The sequence below is a fragment of the Moschus berezovskii genome, chromosome 26, assembly GCF_049115385.1.
Source record: "Moschus berezovskii isolate FMDL1 chromosome 26, NW_MosBer_1.0, whole genome shotgun sequence".
In the NCBI taxonomy this organism is placed as follows: Eukaryota; Metazoa; Chordata; class Mammalia; order Artiodactyla; family Moschidae; genus Moschus; species Moschus berezovskii.
In genome coordinates, this window is record NC_142485.1 from 12,741,036 (window position 1) to 12,768,708 (window position 27,673).

Here is a 27,673-nt window from a genome sequence, read left to right on the forward strand (position 1 = left end):
GTTGCTAGATTTTCCCAAAGTGAATACAAGGAATCAGATTGTACCCTCAGAGACCTCATGGTCTAGTGTGCGACAGCCACGCACAGTACTGTTTTTAATGTAGTATGCTGTATGTGCAGTGAGGGATGTTGGCAGAAAGCGTAGTGCTGGCATGCAGGGCGTTGTCCTGGGAGCAGAGAGGAGTGGGTGGCCGAGAAGGGTTGTGAAGAAAAGACAGGAAATTCATCAGGTGAGCAATTACTTTCCAGGAAAATGGTTGGAAATATCTGAAGGAAACATGATTTGATAAATGTGGACACTTTAAAGACCTTCCTATAAAAAGGAAACAGGAAGAATTACGATCCACTTTAGACATACTGCAGTCACAGTTATGGTTTCCAAACCTTGAGCTTTCCATTTTTTTGTGAGCCTTTTCGGGGTAGGGGGGAGTTCTCTATGCTTGTAACTCTAACTGAAGTTATTTCCCAAGGCTGAGCCTGAATGAAGAGATAATGGATGGAGCAACAGGAAAGCTAGAAGAACAAGAGCTGATCGGGATGAGAACTTCTCCCACTTCTGAAAGCTCATGCCCAAATCAGTACCCTCAGAATGCACCTTCTGTCTGGCTGGGAGGCATTTAGATTTCAACTGAAGCTCCAGTACTTTGGCCACCTGGCGTGACGAGCCGACTCATTGGATAAGACCCTGATGCTGGGAAAGATTGAGGGAAGGAGAAGGAGGGGGTGACAGAGGCTGAGACAGTTGGATGACATCATTGACTCCATGAACATGAGTTTGAGCGAACTCTGGGAGAGAGAAGGACAGGGAAGCCTGGTGTGCTGCAGTCCATGGAGGTTACAAAGAGTCGGACACGACTTAACAACTGAACAACAACAATACGTCTTCCAGGTCAAAAGAATAAAACAAAACCATGACCCAAGAACTGAACTTGCAGAACGAAGTGTATTTTCTGGGGATCGATGTCTTTCCAGGCTGGGACAGCTCATTTCATACCTTGCACCAAGTGAGACTCTGTTGCCTATTCTAAATGAAGAACAGGATCTGAAACACCGCGATGAAAAATAACTTGCCTGCACCCAATAACGAGTCCGCAGACCCTCGTTGCTATACCACTTGTAGAAAAACTGAGCAGTATTTGCTACACTGGAGATTTCCCCTCCATCCCCTGCTTTTTAAAAACACAGTCAAATATCACTGGGCCAGCAGACTTTCCAGACTAAAATGGTCCTGGAAAGTCAAGTGGACTGAGTCTCTTCCCTTTTCCTCCCTTTTCCCCTATTCCCTCTCTCCCTACCTTCTTTCTTCCTTCCTTTGTTTTTCTTTATTTTTCTCTTTATCTCTTTCTTCTTAAACCACTCATACAGTAAGGATTATGCCCTTGCTTTTGTTGTGAAACCAAATTCGGTGGTGGTGAAAGAGATTAATGAGTATGGTAGCAACAGGGCCACCTGCTTAAAAAGCTTTCACTTCTGTAAATATTGTTTTATACCACAATCACCTCAGTGCTCCATCTTTACTGATTTGACAAATAGGTTTCCCTCTCTTTGCCTTTTTCTTTTTTTCTCTTTCCCCTTAGAGTTTTTCTATTTCTCTTTGGTTTTCTTTCCCGTTTCTTCTTTATTGTGTTCTGTTTAATTTTTCTTCTTTTGATAACCACAGGTACTTGGATTGAATTAATTTTGCTTCTTATGGTGCCATTCAACACTCTGATTTTATTATGTACATTTTTGTGGACATACAATGTACATACAGAAAACTGCACAAATTATAAGGGTACATCTTAATAAATTTTGATTGTATCCTGTATACTTTCATGAAAATACAATGTACATACAGAAAATTACACAAATTGTTCGGGTACATCTTAATGAATGTTCACAACACTAACAAAATTGACCAGCACTCAGATGATAAAACAGAACATGATCTGAATCCAGAAGCCCCCCTCACACCCATTTCAGTCACAGCCTTCCGCCATGGGGAACCGCTCTTCTGCACGTCAACACCATCGATTGATTTTGCCTGCTTTGGAATGGTACGTAAATGGAATTTTACAGCATGTGATCCTTTTTGTTTGACTTCTTTCACGGAACTTTATATTTGTGAAGTTAATCCATGCTGTTCCTTTGCTCTCATTGCAGTATAGTACTCGGTTGTGTGACTATACCAGAGTGTATTTATCCATTCTTCTCTTGGCAGATATTTGGGTTGTTTCCAGGTGTTGAGGGGGCTTACAAGCAGTGCTGCTGTGAACATTCTTATAGGTCCTTATGATGAACTTAGATATCCATGTCTGATGGGCGCTTCCCGAGGAGCGGAATTATTGGCTGTTCACTCATTTAGTTTTAGTCAATATTGCCAAAACATTTTCAAAGAGTTTGCACAGCCAGTGCTGTGGGAGAGCTTAGGTTCCGTAGCACACTCAGTCTTTGATTTTTTTGCTCGCTTAGTTCTTTGTGGAAGTGCTCTCAGCCCCTCTCTACTCGATCCACTACAAGTGGGATCAACTCTTCATTGTCAAAGTCTATCCATATTACTCTATGAACCTACTGTAGTCAATACTCATAAGTGGTGCACAGGACTCCACAGTATGCATGCGTTCATCACATTTATCTATTTCCCTAGTGGTAGGAAAATAGACTTAAATGCTTTCCAATTCCATGCTACTTCAGTCAATTATGAGATTTAAATCTTTAAAATTACTGGATATTACAGCTTACACATTCTTACTTTGACTAAGTACTGTTCTCCATAATGGAAACACTGGGGTACATGCCCACCAAGAATGCATGAGAGTTCACATACCTCCATAACTTTCCAAAACGTATTACCTGATTTTAAAATTTTGGACATTCGGATGGTCAGGAAGCAGTATCTTACCGATATTTAAATTTATACAGTTATTTAATTGATACTAAAGTTAAATATCTCTTTATGTATTTTTGCCATTCAGATTTCCTTTTCTGTGAATTGCTTACTTAATCCCTTTTCCATTTTCTTGGGTTTATTTGTGAAAATTGCTTGTGTATTCCAGAGAATAATCCATTTGTTGGTTTTAAACATTGAAAACAATTTTATTCTATTTCCCACCCATTTGTTATTCTGTCTATACTCTTGTTGATGGCATAGAAACACTGTGCTTGAATCCACTAAGCATTTTTGTATTAAGATTTGTGTGTTTGAGGTTTTATTTAAGGAAATGTTCACCTTCTATCACAAAAGAGTTCTCTTACATTTAAAAATTATATTTGTAGTTTCATCTTTCATATTTGGGTCTTTGATGCATTTAGAGATTTCATTGCATATAACTGAAGTCAGAGATCTAATAGATTTCCCCCCTAGGTAGTGATCTCCAAATAACATCTATTCTATTTAAAAATCTGTTATTTTCCCACTGTTTTTTGGTGACATTCTATCATATATCATGTCTCCATAGGTACATAAAAGTATTTTTTAGCTCCTTCTTATTTCCCAGGGTTCTATTTGCCTGCTCTTTCTACCACATTACCTATTATAATTGTTCTTTTGGTATCAAAATGGACTTAGCTAACTGTAAACCCTTATTTTTCTTTTTTGATTTTTAAATTTTTAATTGGAAAATAATTGCTTTATAATATTATGTTAGTTTCTGCTGTACAACAAAGTGACTCAGCCATATGTATAAATATATCCCTTCCTCTGGAGCCTCCCTCCCACCCCCTAGGTCACCACAGAGTATCCCTGAGCAATACAGTAGCTCCCTACCAGCTATTTATTTTATACAGGATGGTATATATCTCTCTCTCAATTCGTTCCACCCTACCCTTCCCCCTAGTTGGGTTTTACTCCAGCAGAGACAGCATAGTGTGGGCAGGGGTGTGTGTGGTGGGTGAGGCTGCAGTGCTGAGGGAGAGGGATGGAACACAGTACACCCGGGACTTCGTTCTCTGCTTAGGTTCTATCTGGTGCCAGAGCCCTGGGGTCCCTGGTCTGCTTTGCTGCCTTTGAGTTCCAGACATGGAATTCTAGCGGGTTCTGCCATTCCCTTTTATGCCCATCCCTTCCCTGTGTGGGGAGTCAGCAGGTTTCGTGGGCGAGTCTGGGCCCTCTTTGCTACATGGCACCCCTGTTCCCTGGGGAAGGGGGAGATCAGGCAGGGAGAACGTGGTTCCCCCCCCCAGTTCTGTGGGCGCCCCTGTATCCTCCCTTAGGTATGGACTCAAGCACAACTCAGCTTCTTGGGGCTGTGGGCTTGAGAGCTGGTGAAGCTGGAGTCCTTTCGGATCAGAGAGACAGAAGGAGTGGACGGGCAGAGGTGTCTGGTACACAGCAGCTGGGCTCCGAGTCTGCCCCAGGTGACCTGCGGCTCTGAAGCCCTGGGACAGCAGACGCTGCTCTAGTATTACTTCAGAGCCTCACGTGGCTGCGTAGCTACAGACAGGAGGACACGTGTGAGGTTTCAGTTCAGAGCAAGTCGGTCTTCCTTGATGAGAGACATAGCAGCCGGCATTTCTTATAACTTCAGTGCAAACCTGTGTGTTCTTGAGCAAGTTACTTAACCTCTCCCTGCCTCACTGTTCTCATCTGTAATTTGAAAAGAATAATCACACTTACCCTATGGGGTCCTTCTGAGGGTGTGCATGCGTGCGTGCTAAGTCTCTTCAGTAGTATCCGACTCTTTGCGACCCCATGGACTGTAGCCCACCAGGCTCCTCTGTCCATGGGATTCTCCAGGCAAGAATTCTGGAGTGGGTTGCCATGCCCTCCTCCAGGGGAACTTCCCAACCCAGGGATCATGTCTCTTGCATTGCAGGTGGATTCTTCACCCCTGAGCCACCCAGGAAGCCCACTCTTCTGAGGAGGCAACAATTCAATTACATCAGTTACTATTTATGGAAACGTGTATTGTTTGTCAGTTGCTTAAAATACCAGGTCTGTACTTCACGATGTCGCGGTGAAGTATCTTTAAGATTGAGGTTCAGGAGGCTGTGTGACTCACACGGCCAATCAGTGGTCCAGGTAGGCTGTGGACTTGTGCTGTAAGCATCAGCTTTTCCGGCTCCTTTGTACCTCGAGACTGTGTGGTTCCGGGGATGTCTGGGCATCCCTCCTGGTACCCTGTGCCCGAGGCCACACCTCTGAATGTTGGATGCAGGCCAACAACAGAGAAGGGTGAGCCGGGACCTCACCTGCTGGTTCTCCTTTCTCACCCAGATGACACCCTTCTTTTTTGCCACCTTTCCTCTACAGGGGAAGGGGAGTATCAGGGATGGTTAGGGGTGGGTTTTCAGAAAGGCCAGGGCTCTGGGAGCAGCTACTGCTGCAGCAGCGGCAGCAGAGACAACAGTCCCTAAACTCTGAGTAGGGCTTCCCTGGTGGCTCAGTGGTAAAGAATCTGCGTGCCAAAGCAGGAGATGCAGGAGACACGGGTTCGATCCCTGGGCTGGGAAGATCCCCTGGAGAAGGAAATGGCAACCCACTCTAGTATTCTTGCCTGAAAAATTTCATGGACAGAGAAGCCTGGCAGGCCCCAGTCGCCAAGAGTTGGACATGCCTTAACGACAAAACAATAGCAGACTCTGAGTACAAGCAGGTGAAGTACAGGCTGAAGGAGACGGATACCAGCTTGAGATGTATAACCTTGAAAAGAGTGGCACCCTTGTCCCTGCCACCTGCTGTCCAGGGATGTCGAGTGAATGGCTGCTTATTTGATTGCTATGGAAGGTTTGAGCCTACTCCGCCAAGCTGTCTCTAGCCTGCCTCTCTCTTATTTATAAACAGTGGATGGAGCCTTTTACATTTTTTTCCCCAGCTGTTTAGGAACTCAGATTTCTCTGTTCCACTTGGTCCCCAGTGATCAAGGTCCCCTTGGCAAAGATGTAGCCCCCTACCATGCTGCTTAATCTATTAGCCTGCTAGTTCTGTCGGGGACCGGGGGTAGGGGGTGGTTTATTTGATTGCCATATCATTTATGTAGCTGTGACTTCCAGTGCTATTATCTTTGTTTAGCGCAAACGGCAAGCAGTTAGTACTCCTGGTAATCTATCTCAGAATCAAAAAGCGATGGAGAGGGAGAAGCCGTCTCTCCCAAGTCTTTATCTCTTACCACCATCATTTTCCCAGCTGGGAGCAGGCGACGACCCGGCTTCCAATATGCTGCTCAATGATTTTAGATGATTGATCTTTCTAAAGTGCTTTTCCGCTTCTTGCCACACAGACACGGATAGATTAAGCAATTATGGATTATTTCAACATCAGATGGCCCGAGACAATTAGTCAGAAGAGAAGCAAAGGAGTGGGTGGCCCTGCTGGGTTTTGGGGAGGGGGAGAATGCGGGGAGGAGCTGAGGGTACAAACAGGGATAGATTTGCCCACTGGGATAGCAAGAGGAAGACGCAGGTCCCAGCCGATCTGAAGGGAAAATAAAAAATACATGTATTTTTCTTTTTACAGTGGTAGAGGTTAAGAATTTTTTATGGCATAAAGAACTCTCATTATCTTTGAATCAAACGAGCACTTCTGAGTAGCATCTCTTTAAGGGAGATTATGCTTCTTGGAGGAGAAAAAAAGAACTTGTGAGAGAGGGAGAGAGACAGACTAGTGCTTGTAATAAAAGACAATAGATCAGATAGTCTCTGAATGGATCCGGGGCCCTAAATCACTCCCCAGCCTGGCTGCCAGGGTGCAGACATCCCGAGCAGGGCCGGCATGTTTTATGGTGTTGTCGGCACTCTGGGGAGTGAGTTACAACCTTGCAGTCCGTGGGTGGCTATCTGTTATTCTCCATGTAAACAGGTATTCAAATCCGGACTCCGGAACCTTCGCCTTGGCATTTCATCATCCTGGTAATCTCACCCCGTCCCCCGCCAAGGTCGTTGTTTGGACTGCGTGACTTTCAGACTCTTCTCTGGCACCGGAGGCGGGAGCAGCCGGGCTGACAGCCGCCCGACTCATCAACCGGGCTGACAGCCCCCAAAAATTCACTTTGATATTTTGTGTGGAATAATTCAGTGGTAATTGGGCCAGATGATGTTCTGTGACCTAAATTCAATTTCCATCACAGGGAAGCATCACAGAGCTCGTCATCTATTTGAGAGGAGCACCTACCCGTCCAGGGAACATTCGTGTATACTTACGTGTGTATAAAATGTATCTGCGTTCTGTCAATATGTGATAGATTAATACGTACTTGGTGGGTTTGTTGAGGCGGTCATTGATGGTTTGGGAATGATTATCTGGGACCCCATTCTTTCTTTCCTTCTTTGGCGCCTGTGTTTAATTCTCCCCTTTCCTGTGGGGATGGGCAGATGGGCAGGGGAGAGGTGTTGGAGTGGGAGGGGAGGTGTAAAACTCACCATTATGCTCCTTAGCGCTTCTCCAAAAAGCCTGGGGAGGAAGGGAGACATTGGGACTCACTGATGATTTCTGCATGATCCCCCTGTCTTGGGCAGGGCAGCTTAGTGGGTAGTGCCCAGCCTGTAGAGACAGACGGGACCAGAGTGGAATCCCAGCTGCATCTCTTTCCAGCTGTGCAACCGCAATGGCTCCCTTCAGCTCCTGAAGCCTCAGTGCCTTTCTTTGCATTTTTCAAACAAAACATCCTCCCGGTGCCTGGCTCAGCGTCGGTATTTGGGAATGAAAACTCTGGCTGGGCGTTGGAAGGAGAACACTTGTGAGCACCAATCCCTGTCTAGGCCTTTGGAAAGGCTCCCCTCCTGCTGATTCCCCCTCCAAAAGTCAGGCATCACCACCGCATCACCGGGGATAGGGCTTCTCTCAAAGAAAGAAGTGGTGGCGTTGGAAAGGAGACTCTTCCAAATCAGACGCTGTGGACTGGAGGGAACTTGGAGATGAAGCGCCCTCAGAGGGCAGTCTTTTCCAGAAGGAGAGCCTGAGACCCAGACCACTCAAGCGACCCGGTCAGCATCCCAGCGACAGACCCTCGCCTGTGCCAGTGCATCCTGCCAGCCTCTTCTTCGTGCAGGACAGGGCATCACGCCTGCCACTCCCCATGAGTGTGCTGGAGACTTGACCTTAGCCACGAGACTGACCATGGGATTGTGTAGTCAGAGGGTCCTTTGGGAGGTGGGCTAAGTACGAGCCTTTATGCCTAATTCTGCTTATTTGAATGTGATGGTCCCATGATTTGGGGACAATACCTCCATCCCTCAGGTGCTGATGGGGGGAGATTTTATCAGTTGCTTTGGAGTGCAGTCAGGTCGCAGGGGGAGGACTGACTAGAGGAGAAGACAGGGAGATAACAAGAAACTGTCTCTGGGTATCGGCGCATACACGGTGTCTTGCCCAACTGCACGAAGGCCTCAGAAGGCGTTGTCATGATCCTATCTGCTGCCTGACTCAACCCCAGTGTTCTTGTCTGTGATATCTTGCTGCCACCAAAGGCAGATTTTGACTCGATTTACATTCATCCTTTTGAGTCTAGGTCACCGCTCAATGCCTCTTCCTGGTGAGTTCTAACATCGAAGTGTTGTGAATCCAGCATCTAAATGTTGTGACTCCGACGGGCCTTGGCAGGGCGTAGAAGGCCATTTGCAAACGTCTGGATCTTGTGTGTTGGCTCCAGCCTCCCCAGGAAACGCTCTTGTTCACTGAAATGCAGACATGACTACCTTTGTGGGAACCATGTATCTTTTCCTTTAAAGAGAATTGGCCCTGCGTGTGATGTTTTCTTTGCAAAGGGAAGCCCAGGGATCGTCTGCATCAGGTTATAAAACGATCCCAGGGTTCGTTGCTGGCTCTAAGCAAGTTGAGTATACATCACCTCGCTTAATTCAGCAATATCATCAATGTCAGCGCGTATCCACTGGCTGCTGGCTATTGGTCATCCGGACCTGACACAAACTCAATAAATACTCCATAACCCCTGACAGCCGCCAGCAGATTAGCCTGAAATGAGCGATGGCCCAGCCAACACCTGCTGAACCAAATCAGCCCCGTGACGGATGGGCCTGTACTGAGCTCTGACCACGAGCGAGATCAGTGGAAGAATGATTTTATACTTTAAGAAAAGAATTAGAGATGGTGGTGGCTGGAGTGATTGGAAAGCTTTCAGAGGGGGCCGTTTTTCTTCTCTTTCTTCCTCGTCCCCCCGACAGATCCCCTGTTTGCGGCTCCCCTCTCACACCTGAGCCCTGGGGCACGTTCACAGCTCTAGGGACCCCCAGGGGGGAACAAAGGTAGGGGAGCCCGAGGTGGCTGAGGCCAGTGCAGGGGGCTGCTTCAGGGTACAGGTGGAAGGTTGGGTGTGGCACCTCCAGCCATCAAGGCAGGGGCTGTCCATCCGATTCTGTGGGTGGTGGGAGGGCCATTCAGACTGGGAGGGGTGGGGTGGAGCTGGGGATGTACCACGTAACAGGAGGGAAAGCTGAAGCTGAGGATCTCAGTGGGGGGCAGACTGAGTATAAATTTGGGGCTCCCTTTTATCTTACATGAGCGCGCATGCTCAGTTGCTTCAGTCATGTCTGACTCTTTGCAAACCTATGGACTATAGCCCACCAGGTTCCTCTATCCATGGGATTTTTCAGGCAAGAATGTTGGAGTGGGTTGCCATGTCCTTCTCCAGGGGATCTTCCTGACCCAGTGATCGAACTCATGTCTCCTGTGTCTCCCTGCGTTGGCAGGCAGATTCTTTACCACTGAGCCACCTGGGAAGCCCTCTTTTATCTTGTAGCAGCCATCAACAGGGGTTTCCCATCTTAACAGACCACTCCCCCCCCCTCAGTTGTATTGTCTAGATTAGAACACATGCTAGACAAAAACACAAACAATACCAGAGCCTTTATTTGACTTCTTGCTCTTTGGCTTAGCAGATAGGACATGTAACTCATGTTACAAGTCTGACATGTAACTCATCTGGACCATATTTTGAGCCTCCAGTTTTCGTACCTGGAAAATGACGATGACCCAATCTACCATTCTTCTCCTTTCTGGAACATCTACTTTTGAATTAAGTCAAGCTTTGGTCCTTGGAACACTTATCCTGGTCTCCTGTAGAATTTTTTTTTTCTAATTGGAGGATAATTTGGCATTATGACATCAGCCTTCGCTGAGGGATGTTTTTAAAAACAGACCTGTGAAACTCATTGCCATGTTTACAGAAAGACTGCCTTGAGGATCTTATTCACTAAATCACAGGGTCCTTTCCATGTGGCGTGAGGGGAGGCTTTTCTGTCTGGTTTCAGTTCCAGGAACCATTCTGTTTATCTGAACGACTGTTTAGATTTGATGTTATGGGCTCTGAATTGTGTAGAGAGCCTGCTTTCTTTTGTGTTGGGAACTAGAAAACTCAGAGTCAGATCAGGGGCCTCTCTCTCCACCAGTGTGTTGAATTCCAAGATGTGTCTGTGTTTTGGTATGACTCATACTTGCGTCTCTTATTTTCTTTTGGCCTCAAGTCTCTTCATTTGAAATGGATTTTATTTTGTGGAAGGATGTGGGGTCTTTCTAAGCTACCTTAAATCATTCGTTGGCACCAGGTAGGGGTATAAGGGAGTCAAGACACTGACCAGGGCTCCTGGTCTCTTTACCCACATGCTGAGATGGTTGGATTGAGCACAGGGGTCTTCAGGGGTGCCCAGCATGCAAGCACCGCTTTCTGATGTACGAGCAGAAAGGGCAGCTGTTTGCTCCCAAAGTCCCTATCAAGTAAGAGGCAAACGCTTCTGGCAAAGCCAGGCCTGAAGACCAGTTCCCGCCAGGAAGCCAGTGCCAGATAGGGGACCACTGAGAGTCTTCAGGCCCATCTCACTCAGGTGAACTTGCACAGGGAACATTAAGGGGAAAGCCTTATGAGGGCGGTTCGCATTTCCTTCTTCGAAGGTTCTCAGGCTGTTTCTCATCAGCAGTGAGTGTGCAGTGATAACAACCATGCTCAACTTCTCCACTGCCCAAGGGTGCCTGTGAAGTCTTACCTGTCTTCTCAGGCTGCTCTTAGTGAGTCAACACTTCCAAAGCTTCCAAAGGCTTCTTTTACCCCACACTTTGGCTCCTGTCCCATCAAAGCCCGCATTCCCTCCATTCTCAGTATCGGAACATTAAAAGTGAGAGTGAAAAAGTTGGCTTAAAATGCAACATTTAAAAAACTAAGATCATGGCATCCGGTCTCAACACTTCATGGAAAATAGATGGGGAAGCAATGGAAACAGTGACAGACTTTAATTTTTTGGGCTTCAAAATCACTGCAGATGGTGACTGCAGCCATAAAATTAAAAGACACTTGCTCCTTGGAAGAAAAGCTATGACCAACCTAGACAGCATATTAAAAAGCAGAGGCATTGATTTGCCAACCAAGGTCCATCTAGTCAAAGCTATGGTTTTTCCAGTAGTCATGTATGGATGTGAGAGTTGGACTACAAAGAAAGCTGAGTGCCAAAGAACTGATGCTTTTGAGCTGTGGTGTTGGAGAAGACTCTTGAGAGTCCCTTGGACTGCAAGGAGATAAAACCAGTCAATTATAAAGGAAATCAGTCCTGAATATTCATTGGAAGGACTGATGCTGAAGCTAAAACTCCCATTCTTTGACCATCTGATGTGAAGAACTGACTCCTTGGGAAAGACCCTGATGCTGGGAAGGATTGAAGGTGGGAGGAGAAGGGGATGACAGAAGATGAGATGGTTGGATAGCATCGCTGACTCGATGAACATGAGTTTGAGCAAGCACTGGAAGTTGGTGATGGACAGGGAAGCCTGGCGTGCTGCAGTCCATGGGGTCACGAAGAGTCAGACACGACTGAGCAACTGAACTGAACTGAACATTGAAAGCAGCCTGTGGGCTGTATTCACCTCCACAGAGTCAGCGGTGACCGCAGCATCGGGCGCACCATGGCAGAGCCATCAGGGCACGGGGTCTTTCTTGGAGCTACCGGGTAGCAGCTTCTCCTGTTTGTGCCCCAGAGTTAAGTCAGCAGTTCTCAGCCTTGGCTGCTCATCTGAATCCTGCAGGGAGCGTCTGAAACCTGCTAATGCCAGGGCCACCCCAGATCAACCAGAACTGACTCCTGGGTGGCAGGAGGTTGGGGCGGGCTGGGCTGGGGCTCTGAGCCCCTGGAGCTTTTTATCGGAGGCCCTGAGTGCATACCGGTGTGGTGCAAGTAGGTGCAAGCCTCCAAGAATGTGGAGAGATGCTTATCTCGTGAGTGAAAGCTGAAGGCCTGTTGAGAATCAAGAGCTGTCGGCTGCAGGCCCAGCCTGGCTTTGGGTGCCCTGTGAAGAGGGAGGTGGCAGACGGAGGGACAGAGAAGAGAAGATGAGGAGAGGTAGAAGCCAAGTGCCTGGCACGATCCATCTCTCCATGACACTCATTCCCGAGGAACAGGCCCACCTCCCTGCCCCCAGGCCAGCATTACAAGAGAGGGGCCCAAGCTGCAGTGCGTACACAGCAATTCCTACGGAGAGGCGGGGACCAGTAGTTGCTGTTGGGAGGATGGGGGGATTTTAGGAACGTTATGAGCTGCTGCAAAGGTGACAGGGGGCGATTTTCTTCCCCCAGCCCCGGCTCGGTGGCCTTTGCAGCACCGCCTCATTTATCTTGCACTGTCAGGGGAGGACAGCGTTCCACTTAAGTGAATTTCCCTGAATTCCCAAGCTTGTTCTTCCTAAGCCCCAAATTTCATTTCCTTTAGGCATTCTGGTGAAAGGCTTTCTCAAACGTATTCTGCATCTCCTTACCTTTTCAGAAACACGAGAGAGTTTAACCCTCTCTCGATGACCCTGCCTAATTTCTGTGACCTTCCGGCACACACATGCTCCTGCAGGTCCTTTCAGTTTCTGCTGCCAGGCTGCCAGCTGTCACTCCTCGTTGCTATTATTGAGCTGTCTCTAATGCCTACCTCTCCCTCCCTTGGTACATCTTACAGGCGCTACAATCGATTTGCAGGAAACTGGAAAACCAGGTATCTGGGATTGTTAGACTTTTATGCTAAGCAAGAGAGAAGAGGCTTTGAACAAGTGCTTTAGTTCTTCTTCTAAGCAATACTCATAAGACTGTGTAATATTTATTTCAGTTGTCCAGACTTTGTCTGCTTGCACACTTTGGGAGTTACTAGAAGTCAGATTTCAAGATAAGTGGGGAGGATGCCATAGTGGGTTTGAAGAACAGTGTAAGTATTTTCCCCTGACTGTTCATTTTCAGGAATGTCATGTGTCTTATCCAACTAGCTGGGTCCCTGCCTTCGATGTGTTATTGTCTTCACCTGCCAGACTACCTGTCATTAGGTTTTTTTGTCCGCAAGTTTCATGAGTCTGGACTTTGTTTGACAAAGGACCCTCCCACCTGGGAAGAAATGAAGATCAAAAGCCCCTTCAGGAATATGTCCAGGTCTTCAGGCTCAGAGAAAGGGCCCCAGTTTGAAGAGCTGTCAGACTCAGACAGATGCAGTGACATTTGGAAAGTAATTTGAATTACCAGAGGACCAGGGATACTGGACGGTTGGCAAAAATGTCTCCCCCACACCTGCTGTCAGCACCAATCAACCGCTGGTCCAGCTCCCCCAGAGAGGAAAACTGCCCTCACCTACATTTTGGTGTCTTGCAGAGTTCCATCATTTGGGCTGGCAGCCTGGGTGAGTTGCCGGCAGAAAATAATAGCCTGCAACTGGGATCAGCTGCAGGGAAGACTCTGGGGTTTTTAGTTTTTAGTCCAGCTCTGGTGTTTCTAGATTCCTAGTAAAGGTAGGGCTTGAGTACTTCCTTCAGGAACATCATCAGCATTGGGAGTTACCATCACCACCATTGGGGGATACCACGCCCCCAGCTATCCTCCGAGGTGGGTGATAGAAATCCTATTTCAAAGATGAGAAGCAGAGCTTAGATAAGGGATCTTTTCTGAGGTAAGACAACTGGAGACTGGTGGCTCTGAGATTAGCACTCAGGTCTGCTGGGCAGACTCAGGACATCTGCTTCCTATCTTGTCACTGGGGCTAGATGCCACTCTGTATCCTCTGTTTACTTAGATGTCCTGACCTCATCCTATGTTTGTCTGGAAGCACAGGAGAGGGAGTCTGGAGCTTGTTGGGATGGTGGCAGGTCTTGGAAGGTAGAGATCAAGGGCAGACTTTCACATAGATAGGTCGGGCAGCATTCTGTGATATTTGGGGGCACTTTCATGACACTGTTGGTCTAGAATTACTATTTCCTCATATCCTCTGGGCTTCCTGGAATCCCTGGAGTGGAATTGAAATACTTTAGCTTTAAGATTTTTTTTTTCAAGGTACAAAGATATAAATAAGTCTGGAAAGGTACTAGTTTAAGCTGTTACCACGTATTTGCATCTTAGGAAAAATGAGTTGTTTTTTTTTTTTTTTTTCTGGAGAGTAAATTTTTCTTTGAGAGGGAGGTATGTGGAAATAAAGTTATGACAAACCTAGACAGAGTATTAAAAAGTAGAGACATTACTTTGCTGATAAAGGTCGGTCTAGTCAAAGCTATGGTTTTCCTAGTAGTCTTGTATAGATGTGAGAACTGGACCATAAAAAAGGCTGAGTGCTAAAGAATTGATGCTTTCAAACTGTGGTGCTAGAGAAGACTCTTGAGAGTCTCTTGGATAACAAGGAGATCAAATCAGTCAATCCTTAAGCAAATTAACCCTGAATATTCATTGGAAAGACTGATGCTGAAGCTAAAGCTCCAATACTTTGGCCACCTGATATGAAGAGCCTACTCACTGGAGAAGACCCTGATGCTGGGAAAGATTGAGGGCAAGAGGAGAAGGGGACGACAAAGGATGAGATGGTTGGATGGCATCACTGACTCAATGGACAAGAGTTTGAGCAAGCGCTGGGAATTGGTGATGGACAGGGAAGCCTGCCATTCATGGTATCACAAAGAGTTGGATAGGACTTAACAACTGAGCAACAACAATGTGATCTATCCTGGAGAATATTGCATATGCTCTTGAAAAGAATGTGCACTTTTCTGCTTTCAGATGGCGTCTGAACCCTATCAGTGTTGTGTGGGAGGGAAACAGCTTTTTTTACTTGTAAGAACCAATTGTTAAATTATCAGGAATTCTGTAAGCTGGTATATATCATGTTAGTATCTTGAAATTAGCCCATGATGGGAGTGTTTACACCATAGAAATTGCTAAATGCTACAAATCAGAGTTCTTTATCCAGGAGAGCCAGTCATTAAACATTCGACCGGCACTCCACTAGCAGTGAAGTTCTGAAGAGCACAGCTTGGGAAAGGCTGGATGAAGAAGATTGAGAAGAGAAGACGGTGAAAGTGAGAGAGAAAAGGGAAGAGACAGCAGAGTCATCTGGCAGTTAAAGGGTCACGGGGTCCTTCTGAGAGCGTTCCTAGGGGAGAGGTGTACAGCATCACTGGGGTGGGCCACAGAAGTGATCATCAAGATGGTCAGATCTAAGAATCGTGTGCTTCTTACTCCGGCTTAATGTGTTCCTTACTGCCTCACAGAGCTTGCTGCCAATCAACCAATTACTAGCTAATTTAATTTCGTCATCAGGGTTGCAGTAGCAGGTTGTCTTACTTGCTCGGAGGCCTGCCAGGGCTGTACAAGCATGTCCGTGTGTCTCTCAGTGACAGCCTGGCCTGCCTGGGGGCCATGAATCTTCAGAGAGAGAGAGAGGCCAGGTTGTCGGTGTCAAATCTGCCACCATCCAGCTGAGTGACCTTGGATAAGTCACTTGTCCTCTCTGGGCCGAGTTCCTCATCTGCAAGATGAGGAGTTGAACCTGGCAACCCTGGAGGTCCTTTTCCATTTCTGGGCTCTTTGAATCATGTCCCTCTACTTTCTCTGTTATGATTTACTGCTGGCACCCACAGGGAGACAGGTCACTTCCCCGTCTGATTTTCTGAGCTGTCAGCTCCTGCAGGGCACTCACACGGCTCAGATACAATAGGTAGCTTTGAGAACCAGAGTCTCTCCTGCAGGGAGGTGTCCCCTCTGAGCACCATCTGCTTGTCCTGTGACAACTGAGTAAATCCAATGCTCAGTGCTTTGAATTCCTTCTTTGGAAATGGAAAGAATGCTGCACTCTTTTGACTGCACATAAAACTTTGCTTAAGCAACTGTGATAGGTTGAAAACAAATCAGATTGGGACTTGATGATCTATTTTACAAATTGATCATTCATTCTGGATAATAATGATTGAAAAAGACATTTCCTTCATGAAATTAAAATAGGAGGCAATTTGGAATTCACTCTCAAACTCCTCCTCTCTCATCATCTACCTGATGGTTGCTGATGGGGGTCTACCATCTTTCTCTTCTGACTATTCCCTTCCAAGCTGGTCCTTTGTTATCCCTCTCCTGTGCCTGAGCAAGAGAATTCCAGAAAAACATCTACTTCTGCTTCATTGACTACACTAGACTATGCCAAAGCTTTTGACTGTGTGGATCACAATAAACTGTGGAACATTCTAAAAGAGATGGGAATCCCAGACCACCTGACCTGCCTCTTGAGAAACCTGTATGCAGGTCAGGAAGCAACTGTTAGAACTGGACATGGAATAACAGACTGGTTCCAAATAGGAAAAGGAGTACGTTAAGGTTGTATATTGTCACCCTGCTTATTTAACTTATATGCAGAGCACATCATGAGGAACGCTGGGCTGGAAGAAGCACAAGCTGGAATCAAGATTGCCGGGAGAAATATCAGTAACCTCAGATATGCAGATGACACCACCCTTATGGCAGAAAGTGAAGAGGAACTCAAAAGCCTCTTGATGAAAGTGAAAGAGGAGAGTGAAAAGGTTGGCTTGAAGCTCAACATTCAGAAAACAAAGATCATGGCATCTGATCCCATCACTTCATGGAAATAGATGGGGAAACAGTGGAAACAGTGTCAGACTTTATTTTTTTGGGCTCCAAAATCACTGCAGATGCTGATTGCAGCCAGGAAATGAAAAGACGCTTACTCCTTGGAAGGAAAGTTATGACCAACCTAGATAGCATATTAAAAAGCAGAGACATTACTTTGCCAACCAAGGTCCGTCTAGTCAAGGCTATGGTTTTTCCAGTGGTCATGTATGGATGTGAGAGTTGGACTGTGAAGAAAGTTGATCGCTGAAGAGTTGATGCTTTTGAACTGTGGTATTGGAGAAGACTCTTGAGAGTCCCTTGGACTGCGAGGAGATCCAACCAGTCCATTCTAAAGGAGATCAATCCTGGGTGTTCATTGGAAGGACTGATGCTAAAGCTGAAACTCCAATACTTTGGCCACCTCATGCGTCGAGTTGACTCACTGGAAAAGAGTCTGATGCTAGGAAGAATTGGGGGTGGGAGGTGAAGGGGATGACAGAGAATGAGATGGCTGGCTGATATCACCGACTCGATGGACATGAGTTTGAGTGAACTCCGGGAGTTGGTGATGGACAGGGAGGCCTGGCGGGCTGTGATTCATGGGGTTGCAAAGAGTTGGACACGACTGAGCGACTGAACTGAACTGAACTTAACTGAACTGAAAAGACTTTTACTGTGTGGATCACAACAAATTGTAGAAAATTATTAAAGAGGGAGGAATACCAGACCACCTTACCTGCCTCCAGTATGCAGGGCAAGAAGCAACAGTTAGAACTGGACATGGAACAACAGACTGGTTCCAAATTGGAAAAGGAGTACATCAAGGCTGTATATTGTCACCTTGCTTATTTAACTTATATGCAGAGTATATCATGTGAAATGCCGGGCTGGAAGAAGCACAATCTGGAATCAAGATTGGCGGGAGAAATATCAATAACCTCAGATATGCAGGTGACACCACTCTAAAGCAGAAAGCAAAGAGGAACTAAAGAGCCTCTTGATGAAAGTGAAAGAAAAGAGTGAAAAATTTGGCTTAAAGCTCAACATTCAGAAAACTAAGATCAAGGCATCTGGTCCCATTGCTTCATGACAAATAGATGGGGAAACAATGGAAACAGTGACAGACTTTATTCTCTTGGGCTCCAAAATCTCTGCAGATGGTGATTGCCATGAAATTAAAAGACGATTGCTCCTTGGAAGAAAAGCTATGACCAACCTAGACAGCATTATTAAAAAGCAGAGACATTGCTTTGCTGACAAAGGTCCATCTAGTCAAAGCTATGGTTTTTCCAGTAGTCATGTATGGATGTGAGAGTTGGACCATAAAGAAATCTGAGCACTGAAGAACTGATGTTTTCAAACTGTGGTGTTGGAGAAGACTCTTGAGAATCCTTTGCACTTGGATCCAACCAGTCCATCCTAAAGGAAATCAGGCCTGAATATTCATTGGAAGGACTGATGCTGAAGCTGAAGCTCCAATACTTTGGCCACCTGATGTGAAGAACTGATTCCTTGGGAAGGACCCTGATTCTTGGAAGGATTGAAGGCAGGAGGAGAAGGGGATGACAGAGAATGAGATGGTTGGCATCACCACTCAATGGACTTGAGTTTGAGCAAACTCCAAGAGTTGGTGATAGACAGGGAAGCCTGGCGTGCTGCAGTCCATGTGGTCACAAAGAGTCTGACACGGCTGAGTGACTGAACAACAGCAATACATAAATATTTTTTCTCGTGAACTTAACATTTTTAGATGCTATAATATGACAATTCTAGAAGTCAGATCTCCCGCCACCAAACTGTTTTTGTTGTTTGAGTTTGCTGTTATTGCTGTTAGTATTCTTACTGCTGTTTGTTGGTTTAATAACTTTTCTAGACTGACTCTGTGAAACACGTGTTCCCTGCAGTGTGTAGCCACTGAAATATGTTAGGTTTCCTGAGTGGTCAGCTAATGGTTAGTCAATTATTTCCTAAAGTACTTTGAATTAATGTTTTTAATTTTTTGATAAGTGGCTCTGTGTGCTTTGGCATATGCCTTAAGAGCTCAGGAACCTTACAACTCTGTCTCAGCCTTAATTTCTTCCTTGCACAGGGTCTCAAGGACATCCCAGGGTGAGACATTACAGACCTCTCTGGTCTTTCCTGGGTACATGAAGAGCCCCACACATCCTCACAACCTTCCAAATTCCCAGGCATATGTCATAGCTTTTCAAATCATTCTATGGTCATCTCATCCCCTGCTATTCTAAGTCACTTCAGTTCTGCTTGACTGTTTGTGACCCTCTGGACCTTACCCTGCCGGGGGCTCCTCTGGTCCATGAGATTCTCTAAGCAAGAATACTGGAGTGGGTTGCCATGCCCTCCTCCAGGGGATCTTCCCCACCCAGGGATTGAACCCGTGTCTCCTGCGTTGCAGGTGTATTCTTTTCCAGCTGAGCCACCAGGGAAGCCCAAGAATCTGGAGTGGGTAGCCTAACCCTTCTCCAGTGCATCTGCCCAACCCAGGAATCGAACCTCCGTCTCTTACGTCTCCTGCATTGGTAGGTGGGTTCTTTACCACTAGCACCACCTGGGAATCCCCTCCCACCCTCTAAATCTTCCTTTTAAGTTTTGAACTGGGCTCTTGTTTTCCCAAACTCCTTTCACATCCCCAAACAGGATGTTACTTCTGCTGCTGATTATTATTATTACTTTAAAAACACCCTGGGGATAGGACTTTTCTGTAGCGTGAGTTCTGAATCAGGGCGAATAACTGTGTCTTGTTAATGGAGCTTTTCCAGGGAGCTGACAGGTCAAATAATGACAGTGCTCTGGAGATGGGGCTTTTTGAGGGGCTCCAAACCACTTCTGGTCATTGTGAGGCAGCTGGTTTTCAAGTCCAAGCTAGGGAGGGGGAGAGAAGAGCAAGTCAAGATACTCTGCCAAAATCCCTGCTGTTCTGATGGTCTTTCCATCTCTGCTGAACCATTTCATCTTTGACCATGCCCTTCAAGTGTTAAAAATGGATTAAATATACTCAACAAGCAGAAGATTTATCATAAATACAAGCAAACAAACAAAAAATCACTGATAGTGAGTGGCAAATAAGCCCTGCAAGATCTGCATGAAAACTTAGTATCTTCAGGACTCTGGGGACCAATCTTTTTGTTGTTTACATACATACTTGTCAGTTCTTTAAGAATTACAGTTTAGAAAAAGTCACGTTATGTGTATAGTACTTTACACGTGCATTTATATCCATTACCTTATCAAAACTCCCAGTAACCTGTGATTTTAGATGAGGAAGTCTTGACCCCTAGATGTTAGGACGCCTCCTCAAGATCACACAGCTGGGCTCTGACACCTGGTCACGGCGAGATTCAGGTAGGAGGTTTCTGACCCAGGTTTACAGCTCTCTCTACCACATGGCTGTCTTTGTTGAAAAAGGAGTGAAATTCAAATCAATCATTTCCTACTATTAGGAAAGCTGCTAAAAATGTTCATTGGGGAAGAGGAGTTGAAACAAATGGCCTAAGTGCAGTTTTTCCACACCATCTGTGGTTTTCTTGGCTTTCTGATGGGAAACTCCTGGACAACCCTGCTTCCCTTGGACTCCTCAACTGGCTCCTCTTCCCGTGGCTGCTAATGGCTGATGCTTCTCAGCCCTTGGCCTGAGCCTTTTTCCCTGTTGATGTTGTTCAGTCGCTCAGATGTGTCCAACTCTTTGTGACCCCATGGACTGCAGTGCGCCACTCTTTGTGACCCCATGGACTGCAGCACGCCAGGCTTCCCTGTCATTCAATATCTCTCAGGGTTTGCTCAAACTCATGTCCACTGAGTCAGTGACACCATCCAACCATCTCATCCTCTGCCGCCCCCTTCTCCTTTTGCCTTCAGTCTTTCCCAGCATCAGGTCTTTCCCCATGAGTCGGCTCTTTGCATCAGGTGGCCGAAATATTGGAGCTGCAGCTTCAGCATCAGTCCTTTCAAAATGGATGTTCAGGGTTGATTTCCTTTAGGATTGACTGGCTTGATCTCCTGGCAGTCCTAGCACTCTCAAGAGTCTTCACGAGCACCATTCAAAAGCATCAGTTCTTCGGCACTCAGCCTTCTTTATGGTTCCGCTTATATCTTTTTCCCTAGTAACCTTCTTTCCCAGAAAGTGGACCTCTTTCTGGACCTTCCCCAAAGACTCCAAATCCACTTCTAGCCTTAGGGGCCCTGTTGAGTTCAGTTCTAAGGGACCCCTTGCTTACTGGGCATTTTCCTTCAGAAGCTCACTCTTACGGAGTGAAACTCAGCTCTGCCCTTGAGTCCAGTAATTTCAAGTCACTGAATATGCATGATGTGGGGTCAGGATTCAGTCATAGCAGCACTCACTGGGATTCTGTCTTTGGGGCAGGGACAGTTCATCTTCTGTCAACTCCAGTGAGCTTCAACAAGTGACGGCTTTATAGACTCACGGGCTTCCAGGGTTCTGAAGTCATTGATTTATGTTTATATATTTATCTTATTTATATATGTCTATATTTTTATTTACATATAAATATAAAACAATGACAATTTATATATAAGTATTGCATATTATACAACACATATATTATTATATTATTAATATATATACATGCAAAATAACAGCATGAGCCTTTTCCTACAGCCTTGCAAAGCCAAAGTGTGTCTCTGGGTTTCTATCTGCTGGAGAGAGATGACTCCACCCTCTCTGCCACATCCATTCAGGTGGCGCTAGTGGTAAAGAACCCTCCTGTCAATGCAGGAGACGTAAGAGACACGGGTTCCATCCCTTGGTCTGGAAGATCCCCTGGAGAAGGAAACGGCAGCCCACTCCAGTATTCTTGCCAGGAGAATCCCATGAACAGAGGAGCCCGCTGGGCTACAGTCCATAGGGCTGTGAAGAATCAGACACAATTGAAGTGCAGAGCACACACACCTGGCATGTCTACCTTGGGGTCTAATTTTCTTCTTCACTCCCCATCTAACAAGACGGAACCTCAGTGTGAACACTTATCCCCTCTACTTCTGGAAGCTAATTTGCATTTCAGCCTTCAAGGATTTTGCCCACTTTGGGCATCTTGGTCTGTGAGGTCCCAGAGGCTCGGGACAACGGGCAGTCAACAAATGTTTGCTGAACGGATGAGTCTTTTAAACTCATTTTTGTGCAGAAAAGCACGTGGCCTCATGCCATCGACCAATATGGTTTCATAGATGCCTCTGATTGTGCTCAAGAGGAGTTTAAGTCTTGGATGCAGGGTCTTTGCAGAGAAGGCAGAAGTGTGGGTGGGTTTCTGAAAGGCAAAGGTTTGACAAAGAACACTTGTTCATGTTCTACTCAGGTGGGTGAGCTTAGAAATTCCCTGTTCTTTCCTGGCATTTAGTTTCTCTTCTGTAAAAAGGTGGGATTAAATGAGATGATCTCCCAAACCCTGGGGTTCTCCCACTTTATATCAGGGAGGAGAGAAGCTGTACCGGCTGTGGCCGGAGAAGGTCCTCGCGTAACTTTGTTAAACCCACCCCTGACTGTAGTGCCGATGTACAAGCTTTCCACAGGGTTAGTTGAGTGCGCTGAGAAGTCTGAACATCTATTTCTGGTCTAGTCACATGTTTTATTCCAGTGCCTTTTCCTTCCCCGGCGTGAGGGGCCTGGAGGTTTCAATAAAAGGTGTGTTTTCCTTTGGTCTTGATGGATGAATGCTTAACCCTGTTCTGTCCCATGAGTTACGTTCATGTGAGAGGAGATTCCTTATAGAGAGGAAGGGTGCAGGACTTGAAGGAAGAGTTCTCCCAAAGTTACAAAGAGTGGGTGTGAGGATGCGGAGGAGGGACCCTTCCCGACTCTTCCCAAATCAAGTCGTGTAAGGGACCAATGACCCGGCCAGCCCATTCCTGATGCCTTCCCTGGGCAAGTAAGAACGCTCCCCGGGAAGGGGTGATGCCACCCCAGCTGGATCCTCAGCCCCCTTGGAGTTATTAAAGCCCGACCTTCACCAGCTCAGCCTCCCGGGCCTCCCTTGCCTCCTTTCTCCTCTTGCTTCTGCCCACGCTCCACCCCCAAAGCCAGTCTGACACTCGTTCTGGGAGCAGAGGGCATTTGGCGCGGCTGCCAGTGGCTCCTGTCACTCCTTGTCAACTCCAATCAGCCTCGTTTTGTTTCCTTTCCACAGTCCATTAAGAGCAGCTCTCAGAAGCCCGGGTGCTTACCTGCAGCCCCTGACCCTTGGCCTCAGGTATAATGTAACCTCCCTCAGCCCCCTGTCACCTTCTGAGGAGATGATTCTCAAAGGGGTCGAAAATCCTGAGATGTATATATATATATATATATTAAAGTTAATTCTGCAGACTGCTGTGTTGGTGACATTTCCTTCAAACTGCAATAACTAACCTGTCACAGCCCTACAAATGCTGACAATACAGCGCCATGTGGGGTTGACTTAATAAACCTCATTTACATTCATTTTGATTCACTCAGGCGTTGAAAAACATTTCACAGGAAAAACTAGGAACCTCTCCAAGACGACATGATGTTTGCTGATACGATATGAACAGACTTAATAGGCCGCATATATGAAAACATGCATTTCTTGGGTTATTAGAAAACTCTGTAGTTTTTTTTTAATGCTTTTAAAAATTATTCCTTTGAGAGCTGGGCCTCTCAGCAGTGAAATGTGTCTAAATTTGCAGAGTCCTTCTTGAGTATGTGGATAAGAGCACATAGTTAACCCTCCCCCTTGAGCTGTGAACTTGGGCAAATTCTTACCTTCTCTGTTTCTCAGGTGTTTCTGCTTGATGGGCATTTTAATGAGAGCTGTTTACCTAATTGTATTGGTCAGTTATTGTTGCCATGGTGCTGCATAACAAGCATCCCTGAAATCTCTCACTTATAGGTTTGTAGGTGTTTGTGGTTCTGTTGGGCTTGGGTAGGATCAGCTGCATACAGTTCTCGGCTGAGGCTTGGGTTTAGGTCTGCTCTGCATGTTTTTCCATGCTCCTTGTATCAGTAATTGCTTGGGCATGTTTTCTGAAGGTGGACTGCAAAAGCACCCAAGCCAAGCTGAATCACAGGAACATGCACACAGCCTCTGCTCATGTCATGTTTCTTTATATTACATCGGCTGAAATAAGTCACCTGGCCAAGTCCAAAGTCAGTGGACATGAGGCGTATTCTCCCTTTTCTCTACTGGGAAGCACTTCAAATCACAAGAAGGGAGGAAAGAGGAAAGAAGAGAGAATCCCTACCACCCTATCTCACAGACACCTCTGGGGAGAAAACAGACAAGGTATTTGAGAGCTCTGTACGTTGCAAAGGCATGCAGATGCTGAGTCTTGGGTGATCGTTCTACCTGGGCATGCTTTCTTCCAGTGTGATTATTCTCTGGTTACCTGATGTTTGTGTGTGGGCTGCCGTCGCACTCATCACTAGATCTCAAACTCTGTCATCCTATTTCATGCCTGCCTTCCCCTCAGCTGCCACGTTGCACCAGTATTAAGGAGGCTCTCCAGACATAACCTTTTCTCTTTCTCTGCTTCTCCTCGGTTTCAGCCCTCTTACTTCTCATCTCTTTCCTAAACTTTAGTTCCTGACTGACTTCTCTTAACCCCAGTGCTCTCTGCTCTCATCCATCCTAAACACCACTACAGGTTCATTGCCCTGTGGTACAGCTTTTAGCACTACCACCCTCCGCCTTAGGGTGGATTTCCCAGATGCAGAGGCAGAGACAGGGATTCTTGTGCAGCTGATTTACTGAGGGTGCCCTCAGAAGCAACCTTTTAAGGCAATGAGAGAAGCAAGAAACCACAGGGGGAAGAAGAGAGGCTGAGGTGTGGTTTCAGGACAAGTCTAGCATCAGCCTCATTGCCCAGGGAGCTCTGGAGCATAAATTGCTCCAGGGAGGCAGTTCCATGTAGAGGCTGGAAAACTGGGCTGCTGACCCCTTGGAGCTCATGACTGGCCACAGGCCATCCCTGCCCAAAAGCACAGGAAATGCTCTAGCGGAACATCCTGTTGTGAGTGCTGCTCTGCGCATGCAGAGAACGTAACTACCTAGTGCCGAACCAAAAGGACTAGAAAAGCGAGGGCAGAACCATTCCTGGAGTCCACACAGGCTGGGGTTTAATTTGTATCCCCATCTAACTGTTTTCCATAATTTTGTTTTCTGCTCTGTTATCTAGGGAATTTCCTTGAGCTTTAGGGTTGGCAATTAACACATGTTTAGTCATTTCAGTCATGTCTGACTCTTTGCAATCCCATGGACTGTAGCCCCCTCCGGCTCTTCTGTCCATGGGGATTCTCCAGGCAAGAATACTGCAGTGGGTTGCCGTGCCCTCCTCCAGGGGATCTTTCCAGCCCAGGGATGGAACTCAGGCTTCCTGCATTGCAGGTAGATTCTTTACCATCTGAGCCACCAGGGAATGTTATGTTTTAAATATACAAGATAGCTTTGTTGGTCTAGGAACATTCTTTTTAAGTTGTCCTCTCTTTTAGTCTTAATTGATCTTGCCTAAGGGTTCTATACCTATTCGTCTTTTCAGACAACTCCCTTTTGGTTTGTTGGTGATTCCTGTTTTGTTTATGACTTTCCTTACGTGGCAGTACAACTCCATTGCCTTTCAGCTCCAAACCTACCTTGGATGCACTGCTAGTGATGCAGAGCTCATCCTTGTCAGCTGACTCGATGCTAAGCGTTGTCAGCAGAGGGCGCTGGAGGGACACTGCAGGGGAAGGGGCTTCTCGTCCTGGTTCCAGTGTACGCATTCCCTCCTGTGGGCTCCTGTGTCCTACAGGACACTCAGCGGAGTTCACCCCCAGCAAGTCTTGATGGCACCTTTGCTGGTACTTTCCCTGTGAGTTCTCTGGGTGCTCCAGCTGGCCTCTAAGCAATGGCTTCAACAGTGACCACCAAGGACAGCTTCTAGACGCCTGGCCAACATTCCGACAGGCGGATTCTTGTGCATAAAGCTTGACACACTGGCACTCTGATGGAGATTTTCCTCCTTGCCAGTCCTGCCCTTTATTCTCTGACCAACAGCTCAGCCTAGGAACTGTGGACCAGTTCTGACTCAGGGCAACTTAACAAACCTCTTCACAGCCTATTGGTTTCCAATCTTCAGCATGGCCTGAATCTCATAGCTGAGCTCCTTGGTGATAGTCACTGATCAGTATTACTTGCAACAAAATATGGCAGCCTGCTGCTGCTGCTAAGTCACTTCAGTCGTGTCCGACTCTGTGTGACCCCATAGACGGAAGCCCACCAGGCTCCCCCGTCCCTGGGATTCTCCAGGCAAGAACACTGGCGTGGGTTGCCATTTCCTTCTCCAATGCATGAAAGGGAAAAGTGAGAGTGAAGTCGCTCAGTCGTGTCTGACTCTTAGCGACCCCATGGATTACAGCCTACCAGGCTCCTCCATCCATGGGATTTTCCAGGCAAGAGTAATGGAGTGTGGTGCCATTGCCTTCTCCATGAATTGACTCTGGGCATCCAAAATGCACCTCGACTCACCAATCAAAGTGGAGGCTCTGGCAATGAAATAAGAGATGGAGGAGAAGAAGGGGACAGAGGATGAGATGGTTGGATGGCATCACCGATTCAATGCACATGAGTTGGTGCAAACTCCGGGAGATAGTGAAGGACAGGGAAGCCTGAAGTGCTGCAGTCCATGGGGTCACAAAGAGTCAGACATGACTTAGCGACTGAACCACAGCAACACAGGGGGACCCACCTGTGAGTTATTTTCTCAGATCTTGAATGTTAACTGTTAGGCAGATACTTGGAAACTGGAAGTATCCCCTGCACTGGCTCCCAGACCCATGGGATGAGCGTCATTATGACTGGAGGACTAAATAAAACTCCCTGGAACTCCTTGTGGGCTGTCATACACTGAATCGGGTGGTGATCCTAGGTACAGATGTTTGTCTGTGTTGTGCCTTTACTGGAGCAAGTCAGCGCAACTTCTGGCTTTTGGTATATAGTTACTGATGTGGCTGATGCGTTTTTCTCCAAGCCAACTTGAAAGGACCACCAATAGCAGTTTGCTGTTTCTGGCAATGCCACCAGTCCGTCTTCACATGGCTGCTTCGGGGCTGCCTCAGTTCTGCTCTCTGCCATAACAGAGTCTGCAGAGATCTTGGTGATCTTGCCTTTCCACAAAACATCACAGCGTTCCACTTCATTGATGGCATTACGCCCACTGGATGATGAGCCGGAAAGTAGCTGGCATGAGATGTTTTGTGTTATTCCATTGGCCAGTTTCCTGCCTGCAAGTCTCAGCTCTACGGCCCCCTTTGCTGGGGGGTGGGGAGGAGGGGGTTCTTGTTGGCCAAATGGGGACACACTCTGGTCCTGGGAAACCAGAGAACTTCTCTGGCATCCAGTGGACTGCCACCACCCCTTCTCTATTTAGGTCTGAATTCCAGCCTTGAGGAGGGACCTCCTTCCATGTTTTTGCTTCTGTGGGCACCTCCCTCTCCCCAACTCCAGCGAACCTTGGGTATTCTTAAGTTTTCTCTTAATCACCACCATAGCAGATCATTCCTTGCAAATAATTACTTATATTAAACAATTCTTGTTCAAATTACTGTTCTTGTTCTTCTGACTGGATTGTGGTTAATATGCTTATTTTTCAAACAGGATGTGCACCTAGATAGTTAAGATGCATATCAAAGGCATAAGTTTTTTACTGAGTCTTAGTTTCTGCACGTGAGATCTAGTTTGCCAACTAGGGATCCAACCTGGGCCCACTGCATTGGGAGCATGGAGTTCAGTTCAGTTGCTCAGTTTTGTCTGACTCTCTGCAACCCCATGGACTGCAGCATGCCAGGCTTACCTGTCCATCACCAACTCCTGGAGCTTACTCAAACTCATGTCCATTGAGTTGGTGATGCCATCCAACCATCTCATCCTCTGTCATCCCCTTCTCCTCCTGGCT